Genomic DNA, 18765 nt, shown 5'->3' with positions numbered 1-18765 from the left:
GAATATTTGTCTCTGGATTCTAGTCAGGTGGAGGCAGGTCAGCCAAGTGCCATTTGGTTCCCAACAGTTCTTCACACATGGGAGTCCGGAGAACAAAGGACTTAATCCACCAGTCCCATTTCAGAATTAATTTGAAAACTGCTGAAATAGTTAAAAACCGTAAGGCCTGTCAAATGGCTAATGTGAGTGCCAATGAGAAGAACCCCAGTGTTCAATACCAGAACAACAAGCCAGGAGTCTATCAGGAAATAGACTTTTTTTTTTTTTTAAGATTTATTTTACTTATTATATGTAAGTACACTGTAGCCATCTTCAGACACACCAGAAGAGGGCATCGGATCCCATTACAGATGGTTGTGAGCCACCATGTAGTTACTGGGATTTGAACTCAGGACCTTTGGAAGAGCAGTCAGAGCTCTTAACCTCTGAGCCATCTCTCTAGCCCCAGGAAATAGACTTTATGGAGGTCAAACCAAAGAAAATTCAGATACAAATATTTGCTAATATTTATAGATACCTTTTCAGGATAGACTGAGACTTTCCCAACTAAGTATGAGATTGTGCATATGGCAAAAAAGAAATTACTAAAAGAAATTCTTCCAAGGTATGCTTTTTCTAAGTTTTTTTTAAAGATTTATTTTATTTATTTTGTGTGTATAAGTATACTATAGCTGTACAGATGGCCATGAGCCATCATGTGTATAGTTGCTGGGAATTGAACTTAGGACCTCTGCTCTGCTCACTCCACCCTGCTTGCTCCAGCATAATTCATTGCAGCTGTCTTCAGACGCACCAAAAGAGGGCATCAGATCTCATTGCAAGTGGTTGTGAGCCACCATGTGGTTGCTGGGATTTGCACTCAGAACCTGTGGAAGAGCAGTCAGTGCTCTTACCCTCTGAGCCATCTCGTCAGCCCTTTCTTCTAAGTTTTTAGGGTCAGACAATGGACCTACATTGTGTCCCAGGTAAGTTAGAGACTAGCTAATATTCAGGGAATTGATTGGAAACTTCATTGTGCTTATAGACCTTGAAAAGTTAAAATTTTCAAACTGTACTGTGGGAACTTAGCCCTTAGATGAACTCAATGGGAGATTAGCTCCCAGGACTAAGAAACAATGGGAGACCAGCTCCCAGAACTTAGAGACCAGAGCAACCTGGCAGGATAAAAAAAGAAAAAAAAAGAGGTAACAAACAATTGCCAGGTGGCTAACCTGCTCCTGAACCCTAGCACAAGCCAGCACCAATCAGAGACTACCCCTACTTTCCCTTGCCTTGGCCTCCCCTGTGCTCCAGCAACTGTGTGGGTATAAAAACCTGTTTAAATTTTTGTGTGTGGCCAGACTCCTCTACCCCTGAGTGGGATATGAGTCTCGCCCAGTGCAGAATAAAAGAACCTCTTGCTGATTGCATCAAATACATGTCTTGGTGGTGTTTGGGGTCATCCTTCCCAAGCCCTGAGAGTGGGGTTCTTCCCCACATTTTCCAAAAAACTAACAACCCCAGTGTTCAGGATAGGTAGAAAAGATAAATAGAACCCTAACAAAGACCTTAGAGACTGACAGTGACTGACTTTTCTTCCCTACACCCTTTATAGAGTACAGAATTCCCCATGCCAGATTGGCCTCACCCCTTTTAAAGTTGTGTTTGGGTCACCTACTGACAGAAGTTATAACACAATATTAACACAAAATTTTTTTTCTTAAACTTTGTGCTTTTCATAAAATAGGTTCACCTCCAGAGCTCTACCAGCTTTAGCCTGGAAATTGGGTACTACTCAAAAGACACTGCCAGGGGTCACTAGAGCTTTTCTGAAAGGGTCCCTGAGTTACAGAGTTACAGCATGGATCCACCCAACATCTGTTTGCAGTTGAAGACCCAGGAGGAGAATTCAGCCTCAAGACTCCTTCCAGTCTTCCACTAATGGGCTCCTACCCATGCCCCAGGGACACCACAAAGACATAACCTTGTTACTAACTGTTTTCACCAAATGTCAGGAAGTCCCAAGATTGGGCCTTCTAGTCAAAAGAAAAAAGGAGGGATGAGAGGCCAAATCTTTTAAATTCAGACTCCATTTTAAAGAACCTGACCTAGCATTAGTTTCCAAGTTGCCTCCAACAAAAACCAAGCCTAGCTCCAGTTTCTAGGCTAATCTCCAATAAGACCATTGTTTCCAGGATAGACACTCAACAAGACCAGTATCTCCAGGATATTCCATCAAACCTACACACCCAGATTACAAGCCTATCCCCTGCCTAAACAACCACCAAGGAAGAGGGAAGCAGAAATTAAGTTTATGATATGACTCCCCTGCCCCATGCAATCATGTTAAAGGCCACAGTAGCTTTCCAATTAGATGCTTGCACACTTATCCCCCTACTTACTGTTTACTGCCTTGCCCTGATAGATACCCAGAGCTCCCCTGCCACCAAAACTGTCCTGCTTGGCCGAAGTGTACTGGGGGGCCCTGAGATAGCTCAAATAAAGACACTGCTGTGAATAGCATTAGATCAGCTCTTTTTTTTTTTTTTGGTCCTGGTTGGGGTGTTGGGGAATCACTAACATCTCCCTAGCACTACAGTTTTACCCACATAGAACTGAATAGATCACTATTTATCAGGTTTGCTTATGGGGAATCAAAAGACAGTCTCACAGCACACTGGAGATGTTCCTCTGTGAAAAGACAGTGTCCTCCATACAGCTACCATTCCACCATCCACATTTTCTAGCACCTCCTGAGAGAGGGTAGGGCTAGTGCAGAATTAGGCACAGCTGGGAGGGGGCACAAGCAGCAGCTCAGGTGAGGCTCTAAAGCTGCTTCCCACTCCATCCTTGCATTTGGAAGTAACTCAAATGATAAAGTCTACAGCTAATGCCCAAGGCAACACAGTGAGACTTGGTTGGTCACAATAAATAAATAAATAAATAAATAAATAAACAAACAAACAATAGAATGGGATCCCCACACAGAAAAGCTATCCAAGAACAACCTTGATTCTGCAGCTCCAGCCAACCACAGGATGGTCCATTCTCATGCATATTTTGGGGGTTTGGATGCTAAATACAAAAAAGATATTTTAAAAGGGTGTTGGCAGTTTTCTGGAATGTGAGTAGTTAAACAGCTATTGAAGAGCTTACCCTGGAGAAATGAATTTAAAATTAGAAGCACTCTAAAAAAAAACCTTACCTCCTCACTTGGGAGGCAGAGGCAGGCAGATTTCTGAGTTCGAGGCCAGCCTGGTCTACAGAGTGAGTTCCAGGACAGCCAGGGGTATACAGAGAAACCCTGTCTCAAAAAAAAAAAAAAAAAAAAAACTATAAAAAAATGTTACCTCAGGTGCATTGGAGTGAAAAGCCATTTAAAGCTGACATTGTAAGCCTCTCCATTTCCCCTAATACCCTCAGGGTAGGATCTCACAGAGATCTCACAGAGTCATGGATCTCACAGAGAACAGCCTGCAAATGCCTATCAAGTTCTCGTAATAAAGTCGTAAGAATTGTCACACCCTATGAAAATCACTTCTTATCTGACAAAGTTTGCAGCACAAAAAGTTAGACCTTTTCTATTAGTACCTTCCTCCGGAGATTTCTCCCAGCCTTCAAGGTCACAAAGGACTTATGTAACAAACAAAAACAACAAAAACAAACCCCTGTTGCCTCCCCCTTCCCCATGCCTGCCACCCCACCCTCTCCCACTTATTGGCCCTGGCATTCCCCTACACTGGGGCACAGAACCTTCACAGGGCCGAGGTCCTCTCCTCCTATTGATGATCGAATTTGCAATCCTCTACTATACACATGCTGCGTGAACAATCAGACCCCTCCATGTGCAGTCTTTGGTTGGTGTTTGTTTTTTGGAGGGGAAACTGGGAATGGAGAAATTTACATGTAAATAAAGAAAATATCTAAAAAATTAATAATAATAATAATAAAAAGGACTCATGTAGAATTTGATCTTGGAAAACTTTGTCTAAAGGGCAGGTGTGGGGGTTGGAGAGTGGTTCCGTAGTTAAGACTACACATACTGCTCTTTCACAGGACCTGTGTTTCATACTCAAAACCCACAAGGTGGCTCACAAATGTCCATAACTCAAGGTCTGATGTCTTCTACCTCCACAGATACCAGGTGTATATATGGTGCATACATGCAATCAAAACTCATGTTTTGATCTTTTGTTTGTTTGTTTGTTTGTTTTGTTTTTTAGTATTGCATTTTTTGTTTTGCTAGACAGGGTTTCTCTGTATAGCCCTGGCTCTCCTGGAACTCACTCTGTAGACCAGGCTGGCCTCGAAGTGAGAAATCAGCCTGCCTTTGCCTCCCAAGTGCTGGGATTAAAGGCATGAGACACAACTGCTGGGCAAATTCTGATTTTCTAATGCCATTGTTCAACTGATGATGTTACAGTAAAATTGGTGCGGGAAGTAAAATCCAAGCAGCATAAGAAGCCTTTTAAACATTTTAAATACCATATTTAGCAGATATCATATCTGATTTTGAACAAACTTTACTTGTTTTTAGTTACTTGTTTTAGGGTTAACCTTAAACGCATGGAAAGAAAGTAAAAAAGCTTGGCCTTGTAAATAAATTAAGTTTGTACTTAGCATTTACGAATTTTGCTTTTAGTGTATTTACTAAAAATATTAAACATTCATATAAATGTTACTTAGACTATCAGTCAAAGATAACATCCTCCATCTAATAAATAACAGCCAAATCAGCCGAACGAACTACCTCCTGCTGCAGCAGGGGAGCCCTGTCTCACCTGTCATCCCTCTGGTGGTGGTCCGCTCTGGACAGCCATGGGCAGAAAGGGCTGCCAGGTAGCTCTCAAGAGCATGGGAGCAAGTTCAATCAGATCTGAGAAGAGAACTTAGGTCTATGCCCTGTAAGTCAAGACCCTTAAATCCATTTCTCCCACCTTGCCTAGATGTTGCCAGATGAGAACATTTTCTCTTTCCCTCCCTTTCTCTCTCTCAAAGATGTGTCCTCCCACCAGACCCATCTCTCTCCAACTCTTTACCCCACCCCCCTCTAACACACACACACACACACACACACACACACACACACACACAAATTGACAGGGACTTTATTATCTCTCTTTTCATGGATTCTCCTTAAGTCCTATGTGTAGGACTGTTGCTCTGAATATTTTCTTAGTTTGGAATTTTTTGAGGCAAAGTTTTTTTTGTGTAGCCCTGGCTGTCCAGGAACTTGCTCTGTAGAACAGGCTGGCCTTGAACTCAGAGATCCATTTGCCTCTGCCTCCTGAGTACTGTGGATTAAAGGCAAGTGCCTTCTCTTCCTGGATTGTGCTTTAGATTATGTTACTAATTATACAAACTATTACTAATTATACAAACTGTTTGATCTCAGAGGACTGAGAAAAGCCCATATTTAGTTCTACTCTCTCACTTTAAGGTCTTGACTGGTTTTCAGTGGAAGAACCCCCTAAACCCCTAATTTCTATTGAAAGATAACTTTTACCTTCTCCTAGGTTCACAGCTCCCACATTTATGTGCCTGTTGGAGGAGGGGTGTCCCTGCAAGTAGATAATAATATGCTGTGCAGATTTTAAGCTGGATCAGCCTTCAAGAAGTTTAAAACCAGACAGTTCATTGTCCACATATTTAAAATACAGTACAAGTTGGGAAAAGGTTTCCAGGCAACAATCAGTACAATTCCAGGAGTATAGTACAAATTAAAAAAGTGTGACTATGTAGAAACTATTTTTTAAAAGTACATATGACCATGAGGGTGGCTTCTTTAGCTAAATGATGTGGTCTCTAACTGAAAGCAAGAAAGTCAGGAGGCCATAAAGTACGTGTGACATCTCCTTTGAGGATAGGTAATGGTCTAGGGAGGGAAGAGTATGGAATAACCATTTTAGGGAATTTGGGTAAGGTCTGCCCAGTTGCAAAAGGTAGGTGTGATCTCTTTCTACAGAAAACAAGGTGGGTGAGGTCAGCCTCTGTAGATAACAGAAAGGTCACCAGGTCCTTTAAAAAAACACAAAGAACAAAAAACCTCACCTTCCTGGATGAAATGCAGGTATTTTCTTTTATCTCCAGTATTGAGGAAACACCCCTGCATGATTAACACTCCTGGTTCTCTTTGTGCTTCTGAGTACCATGACCTCTGTGCCCTCCTCCAGGTTTCCAAGGTCCCACTGTAACTTTACAGCTACCATTCTAGGAAAACCCTCACTAACTTCAATTTCAGGGAACAATATTTACAAGGTTAAAATTGTCTCTCTGAAAATGCATTCTTGTCTTTCTGACTCTCTTGTCCCCTCATTCCATTATTTTCCTTGTCAATCTCAGTCCCTGGGATCTGAACCCACTGAACACCATTTTCTTTCCAATGTGAAGTCATGTCCTCTGGGACTCCTTGATGACAGACCTATCTACAAGATGCTGCAACCTGCACAAATTTAAGACCTATCTGAATAGGGCAATGGAGAAAGAAACAGGCATTGAAAAACTGGAAACAAGTGGGCTGTGTGTTCTGATGGAGATGCACTAGCATCCCAAAACTCAGCATCTTTATTATAGGCAAACAAGGATATACTCATACACAGTGTTCCATTCTTGGTTAACAGAAGCAACCTTATTCTACTTAGGGACAAATGCACTGACAAAGCCAATCTGTGGCCCCTAGGTTATAATAATATTGACAGGAATGTAAACACTCCAAGCAGGTATTTGTAGAAATGGTGACTTTCTTGGGTTAACTTTGGGTCCTAAGTATTTCCAGCAGCTCTGGGCAAATTTGCTTAAATCTGTGTTTAAGAATCTTGGAACCCTTACAGCATTCCCAAGGGGCGGGGTACAGCTCCTGGGTGAGCTGGCTCAGCTTGGCTGTGTGACAAAGAAGGTTCTTCAGGACAGGTAGAGAGATATCATTATGATAGAAGTTGACTTTGAGGAGCTGGGAGCATTGACTCAGGGCAGGTAAGAGGGGTTCGAAATGAGAGTCTGTCATTCCACACTGCTCCAGTTCCAGAATTTGCAGGGTACTTGTGACTTTCTCTAGGATGAGCCCTGGAAGCTCATAGCCTACATCAGATAGACAGAGAGCATTCAGGTTCAGATGTTTGAGCTTACGAATATTCAGACAATGGGGACAGGTACTCGAAGTCTGATTGTAAGAGCCGATGGCAGTGCCTAATTGACAAGGTCTCCAAAGGGGTCTTCAGGCAGCTAGGGAGAGAGCAAGAGATTATTTTTGCAAAATGGCATTTAAAGCACGACAGGTAACACTTGTCCCAGGTTTAGTTTGTCCATATGATGGGTTCTGCTTTATCCTAGGGATGTCCCTAAGAGGCCCTTGATCTGTTTTCTAACAAAACTGTGTCCACTTCCCCATTTTCAAATACAGTGTCACACATTTCCCATTATTTACTCAACCCCTTTCTGGACTCAAACTAACCTTTCACATGTGAGAGAAGCATGCTAGTACATGGTCACACATATCTGAGTACAGAACTCATCTGTTCAGATATGCTATGTATGTCTCTACCACTTCTAGGTTTATGGTGGTCAGACCATCAATGTCTTACTAATTTCTAAGGAAAAGAGATGTGCTTTCTATTGTCTGGAGAATGCTCTTCATCCTCCCTTACCTGAGCCACTTGTCAAGGGAATCTTCTAGAAGGTAGATATCATTCAAATAGAGATTCTGGAGACAGTCAAAGTTGGAGAGCAGAGAAAGCAATGCGCTTTGCCACTCAGTCTTCCTGGTCTTCACAAGCAATAAAACTGATGGGCTTCTTAATTCCCTCTAACATGAGGGTGTGAAGATTACTCATCTGTTCTAAATAAGGAACCAGATGTACCAGGAATTCAAGCCACCACTGACTCAGCCGTAGCTCCAGGATGCAGTTTAAATCTTCCAATTCAAAGACCTTTATGACAGTAGAGACTGATGAGGCACAACTGTGCAGCTTCCTACAGCATAGATGAATGGAAGACTTTCTCTCCTGCACCCACTGCAACAAGTACATTGTCCATTCATCGAAACTGGCCTTCTGGAGTTCAAAATTGATTACCACCTTCAAATGTTTCTTCTTTCCGGGGTTAGGACAGGTCTTCACTGGCTGCTTCTGTGCCATGTTCTGTAATGAACAGTTATCTTCATGGGATCCAGTCTGTATGCTCCAGAAGTCATGGTGCACATTCCTCCTCAAATCAAGCACTCTGAGTTTGCACCTATTGTAGATGAAAAGGGTAGAATTCTCAGAAGATTAAGACATAACTTATAGTCCCATTTCTGGTCCATATCTCACACTTCAGCTATCCCTTCCAATGTATTTTTCCCAATGACTACTATTAAGCCTGGGGTCTAGGTACAGTTAAAAAGGAATCAACTGAATCTCTATCTGTCTTCCCTTCATTTCATTTAATCTGAGCCTCATTCCACTTATTCCTGTATGACAAACAGTGACATGTTTATTCCTCAGTAGCTGTGTTTTCCACATTTCTCATCATTTGCCCTGATGGGTAAGGCCAAGCCCAAGATTCCACAACCCTCTAGACTGATGCTGTCAGTAGCCTCTGATCCACCTTTGGACAAATACTCCCTGTTCCCAAATGTTCCTCCTCTGCACACACAGAGCCTTACTCTACCCTAGCTGGGTCTTGTTTACCTGGAATGAACCTTCCCTGTTACCAGGACATTCAACCCATCAAGCATTGCTTTCAAAGTCTCCAGGTGAGGGTCCTCTATCAGGGTTCCTACAAGAAGGCATGGGAAGGGCCAGGCAGACACCATTGCAGTCAGGACCTTGGTATGCCTTTCAGTGAAGGCTCCCTTGAACATCTCTGGGAATAGATGACTGGGCACTTCCTTCAGAGCAGAAATGGCTAAAGCTTCCTCCTTCAGTAGAGTGTGAATTGCATAGTGAATGAGTGTAGGTAGGGACTCAACGCTCATTGTAACTGTTTTTTTCAGGAAAAGTGATCCTGGGAAACATAAAAGCAGAAACACCATTCAGAAAACTTTGAAAGCCTATCTTCCACACAAAAACTTCTCTGGACAATATCATTGCTTTGATGGTAGAAGTTGCAGGTTATGCATTTTGATCACTGGATGTTAGTTTTTAAAGCCATACTTCTCTCTGGTATGTGAAGGCTCTCCAAAGCATTTCCCAAATGGACCCATACAATTCCAACCATAACTCAGATGAATATACCTTACTGAGAAGGAGGTCATCAGGGGAGCCCACATATTGATGAACAAGTAGATTGTTCAACACCCCAGGCCCTGGAGAGGCAAACACTCAATTCCCAACCTTCACATGGTCTGCATCCTTTCAGTGGAGCCTGCCTGGAATGTAGGGAATCTGTGAAATAAGCATTAGTTATTGACTTCATGATGTTCATCACATGTCCTGGCATTTCAACCAAGGAGGATGCAAGCTTGTTTTCTTCAAGCTACAGTGCAGAACAGGATGGTAAGGAAACACTAAACAGATCTGCAAACCTTTGTTAGCCATTGCCAAGGTCTATAACTTTATAGAAAGCATGGACAAAGACAAGATGGACTGTGAGATGGAGTTGACAATTTACATGTTAAAAATCAGGAAACTTACTAGCTCAATGTCATTGTAGGTTACTTCTAGAGTTCTAGAAACTAATAGAAGACCAAAAAAGAAAGAAGTCTAAAATTAAATTAAATTTAAAATTAAATAAATTAAATAAACTATAACATGAAGGTTTACACTTTTTTTTTTTTTTTTTTTTTTTTTTTTTTTTGGTTTTTTCAAGACAGGGTTCCCTGTGTAGCCCTTGGCTGTCCTGGAACTCACTCTGTAGACCAGGTTGGCCTTGAAATCAGAAATCCTCCAGCCTCTGCCTCCCTAGTGCTGGGATTAAAGGCTTGTGCCACCCCACCCTGACAAAGGCTTACACGAAGATAAACGAAGCCAACTAAATCAGGCATGTTTGAGGATAGCCTGGTCTCCACAAAGAGAAGATGCATCCAACAAAAGATATACTTAAAGCCATAGTATCTCAGCCCTCTCTATCCTGAACCTTGCTCTGTGGATCACACTTTCCTTTCCTAACCATACCAGGCTTAAATTGGCCTAAATGTCAGCACAAATTGGGTGGTGGTGGCACAAGCCTTTAATTCTTTTGATCCCACACCCAGGAGGCAATGTCTATGAGTTCTAGACAAGCCTGGTCTACAGAGCCATTTCCAGGACATCCAGGACTATAGAGAGAGAAACCTTGTCTCAAAATCTTCACCTAGCACCCCCAGAAAAGATCAGTGAAGACATTTAAGTACTCATATCTGGAACTTCCTTCAGAATTTCCTGGAGTTCAGTGTCACCCTGATATTCAGAGTGGGACTCTCTCAAAAATAATCACAGCAACTACAAACTCAAAAAAATGACTTGAGAGCTGGAAAGAGAGATGGCTCAGCAGTTAAGAGCACTGGCTGGTCTTCCAGAGGTCCTGAGTTTAATACCCAGCAAGGACATGGTGGCTCACAACCATCTGTAATAGGATCCAATGTCCTATTGTCTGAGGAGAATGAAAACATGCTCACACACATAAATCTTTTTTTGAAAAATGACTTCCTACAACAAGCAATACACACTGGTATGATTGTTAGCTGGCCCTCTGCTAACAATCTTTGAATTACGTCCTTATCTCAAAAAGATAATCAATTAACTAAAAATATATACAAACCACACACTGAAGTGAACTTAAAGATAGATTCTGCTGAGTGAGATAGAGTGACCCAGTGGAGCTGAGGAACTTTTACCTGATCTGAACACTTAAAAGTCTCTAGATCCCAGCAGGGGTAAGAGGTGACTCCAAGTGGCTTTAGGCTCCAAAACCCTGAGGGTTTCTCTGGCTGCTCTATTTATACTTTTCCACTGAAACGCCCCCTTTGTAGCTACACCCTCTCAACCAAAATCGCAGTCTGATTTAATAGTTGAATCACTGAGGTGGTGGCACATGACTTTAATCCCCAAGCTTGGGAGGCAGAGACAGGCAGATTTCTGAGTTCAAGGTCAGCCTCCTCTACAAAGTGAGTTCCAGGACAGCCAGAGCTACACAGAGAAACCCTGTCTCAAAAAAAAAAAAAAAAATAGTGTCTCAAAAAAAAAAAAAATAGTTGAATCACAACTCACTTTCTCATTTGGGGATTTCCATGATGTTAGGGTGGATTGGATAAGATCTCAACCCCAGAAAAAAACTTAAACTAGAGCAATAAATAGTTACGAGAACTCCATTCATTGACACAACTAATGAACACTGAATTGTTAGTTATGGATATATGGACTTGATTTTGATTTCTTTTTTAATTTTTGAAGTGGGGTTTTATGGTGTATCTAAGGTTAGCTTGAACTCAGTATGTTGCCCATACTAGGTGCCAAGTCTCAAAAACCATCCTGCCTCAGACTTCCCTATGAGATGGTGTGAGCTGCCACATCTGAGTGAGTTTTATTCTTATGTGAACAGCATGGTTCTGAGAAAGAGTCAGCTTAGGGTTTCCAAGACTGTTACTCATGATTGACCAGAAATATGAAGTAGAAAAGGTCAGAGTTAATGGACCTTTGGCATGGTCTCCATTATGAATGTCTTCTGGAGGTTTAGACCTGTGCTGGATGCTATGGCATACTAAGAACGAGGATGGTGTGAGGGCATTCATCTTGTGACTTTGATACTGAGGATACAGCACAGTTGCTATGGTATCTCTAGCATGCACCCACATTGTTAAAGGAGGCAGGAGGATAGTCAAAATCCTGAGCTACATGATGAAATCAGATCCCAACCAATAACACTGAGACCTATGGTCCAGTGTCAGAGAACAGCTTGGAAATGAGACTCTAAGGATCAGGTAGTTTACACCATGACTCTTCATCTACTGTTCTCAAAGCCTACATTCCACTAACCGCAGCATGGAGAGCCCTTGCAATTGTCCACATGGTTAGGTTTGCCAAATCCCACTCAATCCAACCACTGCTCCAAATCAAGTGTTTATGTTTTTAATTAAAAAAATAAAAACAGACACTGGGGGCATGGCACCATGGATGATAGTAGAGGAACACAACAGAACTTAATAGGACCCCGGACCTTAGGACAACTGACTTCATGGTGGATGTACCATTCAGGCCATAAAACTCAGCAGGTAGAAAGTACCACAAGCGAACACCAAAATAAAACATAGTCCATTATAGCCCATACATCTAGGAAAGTCTCTAAATGTGCTAACCTTGCTTCAATTTCTGTTATTCAACTTTTGGCTAATTGTTCTTCTTAACAGAAGAATGTCAACCTAGAACAGGGTCTCTGTTCTCTTTTTAAAGATTTACTTATTGTTTATTTTTATGAGTACAGTGCACCTGTCTTCAGACACACATTAGAAGAATACACTGGATCCCATTATAGATGATTGTGAGCCACCATGTGGTTGCTGGGAATTGAACTAGGGACGTCTGGAAGAGCAGTCAGTGCTCTTAACTGCTAAGCCATCATTTCAGCTCAAGGATCTTTGTTCTTAAAATATCTTGAACAAGAGACAGGCGGATTTCTGAGTTCAAGGCCACCCTGGTCTACAGAGTGAGTTCCAGGACAGCCAGGGCTACACAGAGAAACCCTGTCTCAAAAATAAATAAATAAATAAATAAATAAATAAATAAATAAAACCCAAAAACAAACAAACAAACAAAAAATCTTGAACTACAATGATAAGTTGGGTAATAAAGACCCTGCTTAATATTGGCTTAAATCCATGTCTGAATACTTTCCCTGGAGAATACACAATAGCAGAGAACTCTCTGTGCCCTGTTGTACCCTCTAATTGCCTCAAATACAATTCCACATCAAGCTCAGCATGGAGAATCTGTCACAGAACCAACACAGACACAATTTACCTTTGCCCCACCATGTACTAAACCCTGCTTCTTTGAATTTTACTCCCCTTTGGAAAGATTATTTAAAAGAAGGCATGATGGAGCAAGGCAATCATTCCTCCATTGCTGGTAGGAGTATAAACATATACACCTGCTTTAGAAATCAATTTGGCAGTTTCTCAGGAACCTGGAAGAAGTTCTACCTGAAGATCCAGCTATACCACTGCTGGGCACATGCCTAGAAGATGCTCCAACATCCCACAAAGACACTTGTTCAACTATGTTCAGAGCAGATTTATTCATAATAGACAGAAACTAGAAACATCTGCTGGGCAGTGGTGGGGCATGCCTTTAATCCCAGCACTTGAGAGGCACAGGCAGGTGGATTTCTGAGTTCAAGGCCAGCCTGCTCTACAGAGTGAGGTCCAGGACCCCAGGGCTACACAGAGAAACCCTGTCTCAAAAAAACAACAACAAAACAAAACAAAACAAAACCAAAAATTTAGACACAACCTAGATGTCACTCAATTGAAAAATAGATAAAGAAATTTGACGTGGTGAACATTGAAAAGCTGATTTCACTGAAATTTAACCTGTCATATTTGGTAACAAATATCTTTTAGTGTTTATAGATACCTTCTCTAGATGGACTGAGACTTTCCCCTATAAGACAAAAAAACAGCTCAAGTAGTGGCCAAGAAGATGATAGAAGAAATTTTCGTGCCGTTTGGTCTACCTAAGGTAATTGGGTCAGACAATGGACCCGCTTTTGTTGCCCAGTCAGGGACTGGCCAAGATCCATGGGGTAAAATAAAAATTACACTGTGCTCTCAGACCCCAAAGTTCAGGACAGGTAGAGGAAATGAATAGAACCATAAAAGAGACCTTAACCACCAAATTGTCAATTGAGACTGGCGTAATAGACTGGACAGTCCTCCTTCCATATGCCCTTCTCTGAGCTGGAAATATTCTAGAAAAATTTTAGCTCACACACTTTGAGCTTCTGTATGGCAGCCCCCCTCCGGCTGCTGCACTCTGTGCTTTCTTAGTAAATGAGTCTTTTTACTCCACCACCCTCCTTGCCAAGTTAAAGGCTCTCAAGTGTGTCCAGAGACAAGCCTGGCGACCTCCAAGTGCCACACCAGTTCCAGGACAGAGAAGCAGTATATGTAAGACATCGTGCCAGATGGTGTCTCACCTTGATCCATGCCTCTCATGTCAAAAAGACATCCTTGTCAGCAGACAGACAGTAGAGAGTACCCCAAACCCCTTCAAGCTTCACCTGCCCCTTTGTCCTAGTGACTCTGCTCCCAATAAGTGAGACATCCCCCACATTGACCCCAAAAGCTAATCTGACAGATTAGCTCCCAAAACCAGCAATATAATATAAAATATGACCAAAATTGCTCCTCCAGGTACCTGGTGGCCTAATATGATTTTTGACCTTTGCTTACTAATGGCTAGACTAAATCTGTGAGATATAACTGAACACAATTCTAACCAATTACCAGTAATCTCCAAGACCATACACCTTCAATCCTAAATTCTGCAGATGGTCTCCTCATACCCAGTCCAGATTAACCCTGTAGTCAGTCTCAGGACAAATCCTGTGCATTAAAAAAGGCCCAGCAGATAAGAGATACCTCTGCAGCAGCAACCTAAGTGTAGATCACTCAGACAGCAGCAAATACCTGTTTCCACCAACAAATAGATAGTGGGCTTACAGAACTGGCTTAACCTCTTGTGTGTACCCTGATGTCTTACGAAATAATTCCTGTGTGGTGGTCCAATTAACTCCCCCCCCCCCCCCCCCCCCCCCCCCCCCCGCTCCTATACCATACTGACTCCTCCTTTCTAAATAAAATAGAAGGTAAACACCATATAAAAAGAGAAGCAGTAACCATGACCATAGCAGTTCTTCTGGGGCTTAGTGTAGCAGGAAGTCCCTGATGGGCCCTTCAATAATTCTGTTTCTTTTGCTGACCTTTGCAGCTTGCGTCTTGAACAGGCTGGTAAGATTTATCAGAAAAAAAATTAGTACAGTTCAAGTGCTCATGCTCCATCAACAATATCAAGCTTTAAAAAGATCAGAGTCAGATGTTCTAAGATTAGAACTAGGTACAATAGAGGAGGAGCGAATGTAAGATTAAGTTTTCAAACTGTACTGTGGGAATTTAGCCATTAGTTAAACTCAGTGGGAGACCGGCTCCCAGAACCTAGAAACAATAGGGGATCAGTTCTCAAGAACCCAGAAAAAAGGGAACCAAGATGACCTGGCCTGAGAACCCAGAAACAACCTGGCCAAAAACAATTGCCAGGTGGCTAGCCTGCCCCTGGACCCTAGCATAAGCCAGCACCAATCAGCAACCACCTCTTACCTTCCCCTTACCCCAGTCTCCCCTTTTGCCCCAGCAACTGCACAGAAATAAAAAGCTGCTTGAGACCTTGGTCAGGGCCAGACTCCTCTACCCCTGTGAGGGATACGAGTCTTGTCTCAGCTAGCTGGAATAAAAAGCCTCTTGCAGATTGCATCAAGTCCATGTCTAGGTGGTGTGAGGGGTCATCGCTCCTGGGATTTGAGTGTGGGGGTCCCTCTGGGAATCTCACAGTCTTCATATGAGTCCCAAACATCTGGAGCAGGGGCCGTTCCAAAAGCTCTTGCCTGCACTTGGGATATGTTCCTCTACATGGGTGGCCTTGTCTGGTTTCAATCAGAAAGGAAGCACCTAGCCTTGCAGAGACTTGAAGTGCCAGGGTGGGGGGAATACCCAGAGAGGCCCACCCACTCAGAGAAGAAGGGATGTCCGAAGAAAGGATTGTGGGAGTAAGTAATGAAGAGGGGGATAGTGAGCAGGATATAAAGTGAATTTTTTTTATTATTATTATATAGACACACAAGAAGAGGAAGCCAGATTTCACTATAGATGGTTGTGAGACACCATGTGGTTACTGGGATTTGAACTCAGGACCTTCGGGAGAGCAGTCAGTGCTCTTACCCACTGAGTCATCTCACTAGCCCTAAAGTGAATAATTTTAAAAATAAATTTAAATTTTAAAAAATGTGAAACAAAGAATGAATAAATGTGCAATGGCTATTGCTGGTTGTCAACTTGGCTATATCTAGAATGAACTATAATCCAGAATTGGAAAACTCACTTGTGATCCAGATCTTGAGACTGGGAAATACAAGTTTGGATTTGGATGGAGACCAGGACCTTGGCATGTAGCTCTTGAGGCATTGTGGCAATGAAACCCAGGAGACTAAGGCAAGGAGATTTCTTGAGTTTAAGGTCATAAGCAAGTTCCAGACCCAAGCCTGGTGGTACACATCTTTAATCAGATGTGCCACTCCCTGGGCTGAACATAGACAAACCATGATATTCTAATCCCAGGCCCCCACAGGCTTGGTAAAACATATGAGTCTATGAGGGACATACCTAAACATAGCATAATACAACATACATTTAGTCCAGCTTCAAAAGTCCCCATAGTCCATAGCAGTCTCAATGTTGAAAACTCAAAGTTCAAAGTCTCTTCTGCGATTCACCCAATCAGTTAACAGTAATCCCCAAAGCAAGACCAGAAACCAGGTGGGCAAACTCTAAAACTCTTGCATTTTCAGGTATGACACCAAAGCAGTCTTCAGATCTCTAACTCCTTTTTGATTTTTGTGGACTGAAATGAGCATCTTTCTTCTGGGCTTGATCCACTTCCTGTAAGCAGTTTTCCTCAGCAGATACCCCATGGTTCTAACATCTTGAACATCTTGGGGTCTTCAAGGCAACTTCAATGTTACAGCTTCTTCTTTCAGTGTCTGGTAGCAGGGGTTGGGATATTGTGATAGGCCTGATCATGTATTTGTTTAAAAGAATGTGGATTTTGTGACTTTGGAGATGAAAAGTAGTGGAATGCTTTAAATGGGGCTTAATGGGCTATCCCAGAACCTGTGACTCAAATGGTATTTAAGAGACTTGAATCCCAGACTAGGCATTACAGCCATCAGCCATCTACAGTGATGGATGCTGCAGTCATTTGCTGGTTGGAATGTCCTACTATCTCCTTCAAATTTGGTTATTAAGAACCCCAAAAGAATGCAGCCCATCTTCAGCCAATATCCAGGGATGACAGTAGCCCTAGGTGGCCTACAGAAAATTTCTTTCATTTCTCCAGAATAAAACTATTAACAATTTGAATGAGGTACAGAAATGAAATAAAAACAAATGTTGAAATTTAGAGATGAGATCAGCATGGGACCATGGTTGTTTGGCTTGTAAAGTAAAGGCAATGGGACTTGGAGTTCAGTGTCAGCTGGGGCAGGATAAGGAGTTCCAGGCCAGTGTGAATCACATGAAATCCAGTCTTGATGAGGATGGGGTCACAGAGTGGGATTGCAAATTCTGGGGGAAGACTGCTATAGAATCCTGGTCTTTAAGAGCCCATCTGAGCCAGGCTGTGGTGGTGCACTCCTTTAATCCCAGCAAATGAAAGGCAGAGACAGGGGGATTTCTGAGTTCAAGGCCAGCCTGGTATACAGAGTGAGTTTCAGGACAGCCAAGGCTACTTAGAGAAACCCTTTCTGGAAAAACAAAATAAACAAACAAACAAACAAACAAAAAGGGCCCATCTGAGAGAGGGCTTCTAGGTGTGCAAGCCTGCTTTGTGGGCATTCAGCAATCTGGAGGAGTCTTTCTCCCTCTTCCCACAGGCATGGAAAGAGTGTCCAATCTGTATAATAGAATAAAGAATGCTGAGCAGTAAGAAACAACTTTGTGTATAGCTCACTGGGGAAGTACCCATTTGTATTTTTGTTTGCTTGTTTTTGTTTTTTGTTTTGTTTTGTTTTTGTTTTTTTTTTGAAAGATAAGGCTGAGCATATAGCCCTGGATATCCTGGAGTTCCTTATCTAGTCCAGGACAGCCTAGAATACCTGTCTGATCTACCTACTGTACCTACTATGTGCTGAGATTAAATGGGTGTACTGCCATACCTGGAAGAGAAGTTATGCATAGCAAGCTAGAAGCCCTGAATAATGTTCTCCACACTGTAAAAGAGTAATCTAAGGAAAGGATGGGAAGAAAGATCCCATGGAGGAAGTGAGGCTGGTGTCTGGAGTATTGAATAAGAATAGTATGCATGCTGTTGACTCCTCTATATTCTGAGAGAACTTTAGGGACCGAAAATGCAGAAGCTGACAGGGAAAAGTGCATGAGAATGTCAAGGTTTAGCTGGGTTCCAGAATTCCTCCTGCTTCAAACTTTTGAGCAGACATTACATGCTCCTGGCAAACATCTGGCTAAACTATTAACTCCACAGAATTTCAGGTCTACACAATGTGATCTCAAAAGACAAAAGAAAACTAAAAGCTAAATGATTTTTGGGTGCTGTAGAGTTCCCAGTGGTTAAGAGCACTGACTATTCTTCCAAAAGGATCCCCATCCACCTTATTCATGAGGTTGCTAACAACCACAGAAGTTTGCAACTCCAGCCCCGGGGGAATGGAGATGAAAACACTCAACCTCACAAAGCAAAACAAAAATTAATAAGTGTTTAAAGGTAAAGCAGCATCACCCCTGAAAGTCTCTCCTGTTTTGTTAAGATCTGTGTTAGTTTACCTTAGGTACTAGTGTTTATCTGAATGCAAGGGTGTGCCCACAAGTGCAGTTGGCAGCAGAGGCCAGACTAAAGAGGATGTCAGATCCCCTTGAGAGAGTTATAGACCAGCAGTGGTGGCACATGCCTTTAATCAAGTTCAAGGACAGTGTGGTCTACAGAGTGAATTCCAGGACAGCCAGGGCTATACAGAGAAACTTTCTTGAAAAACAAAACAAGGGCTGGTGAGATGGCTCAGCGGGTAAGAGCACCGACTGCTCTTCCGAAGGTCCTGAGTTCGGATCCC

General features: G+C 42.4%; 1 pseudogene; it reads right to left on the bottom strand.

Moving 5' to 3' along the window:
* Positions 1 to 6547: 6547 nt before the first annotated feature.
* Positions 6548 to 8932, bottom strand: LOC116092135 (annotated as a pseudogene).
* Positions 8933 to 18765: the final 9833 nt, after the last annotated feature.

The sequence above is a fragment of the Mastomys coucha genome, unplaced genomic scaffold (genome assembly GCF_008632895.1).
Source record: "Mastomys coucha isolate ucsf_1 unplaced genomic scaffold, UCSF_Mcou_1 pScaffold15, whole genome shotgun sequence".
Lineage (NCBI taxonomy): Eukaryota > Metazoa > Chordata > Mammalia > Rodentia > Muridae > Mastomys > Mastomys coucha.
Note: the sequence above shows the minus strand (reverse complement) of the source record. Positions and strands in the feature narration are given on the sequence as shown.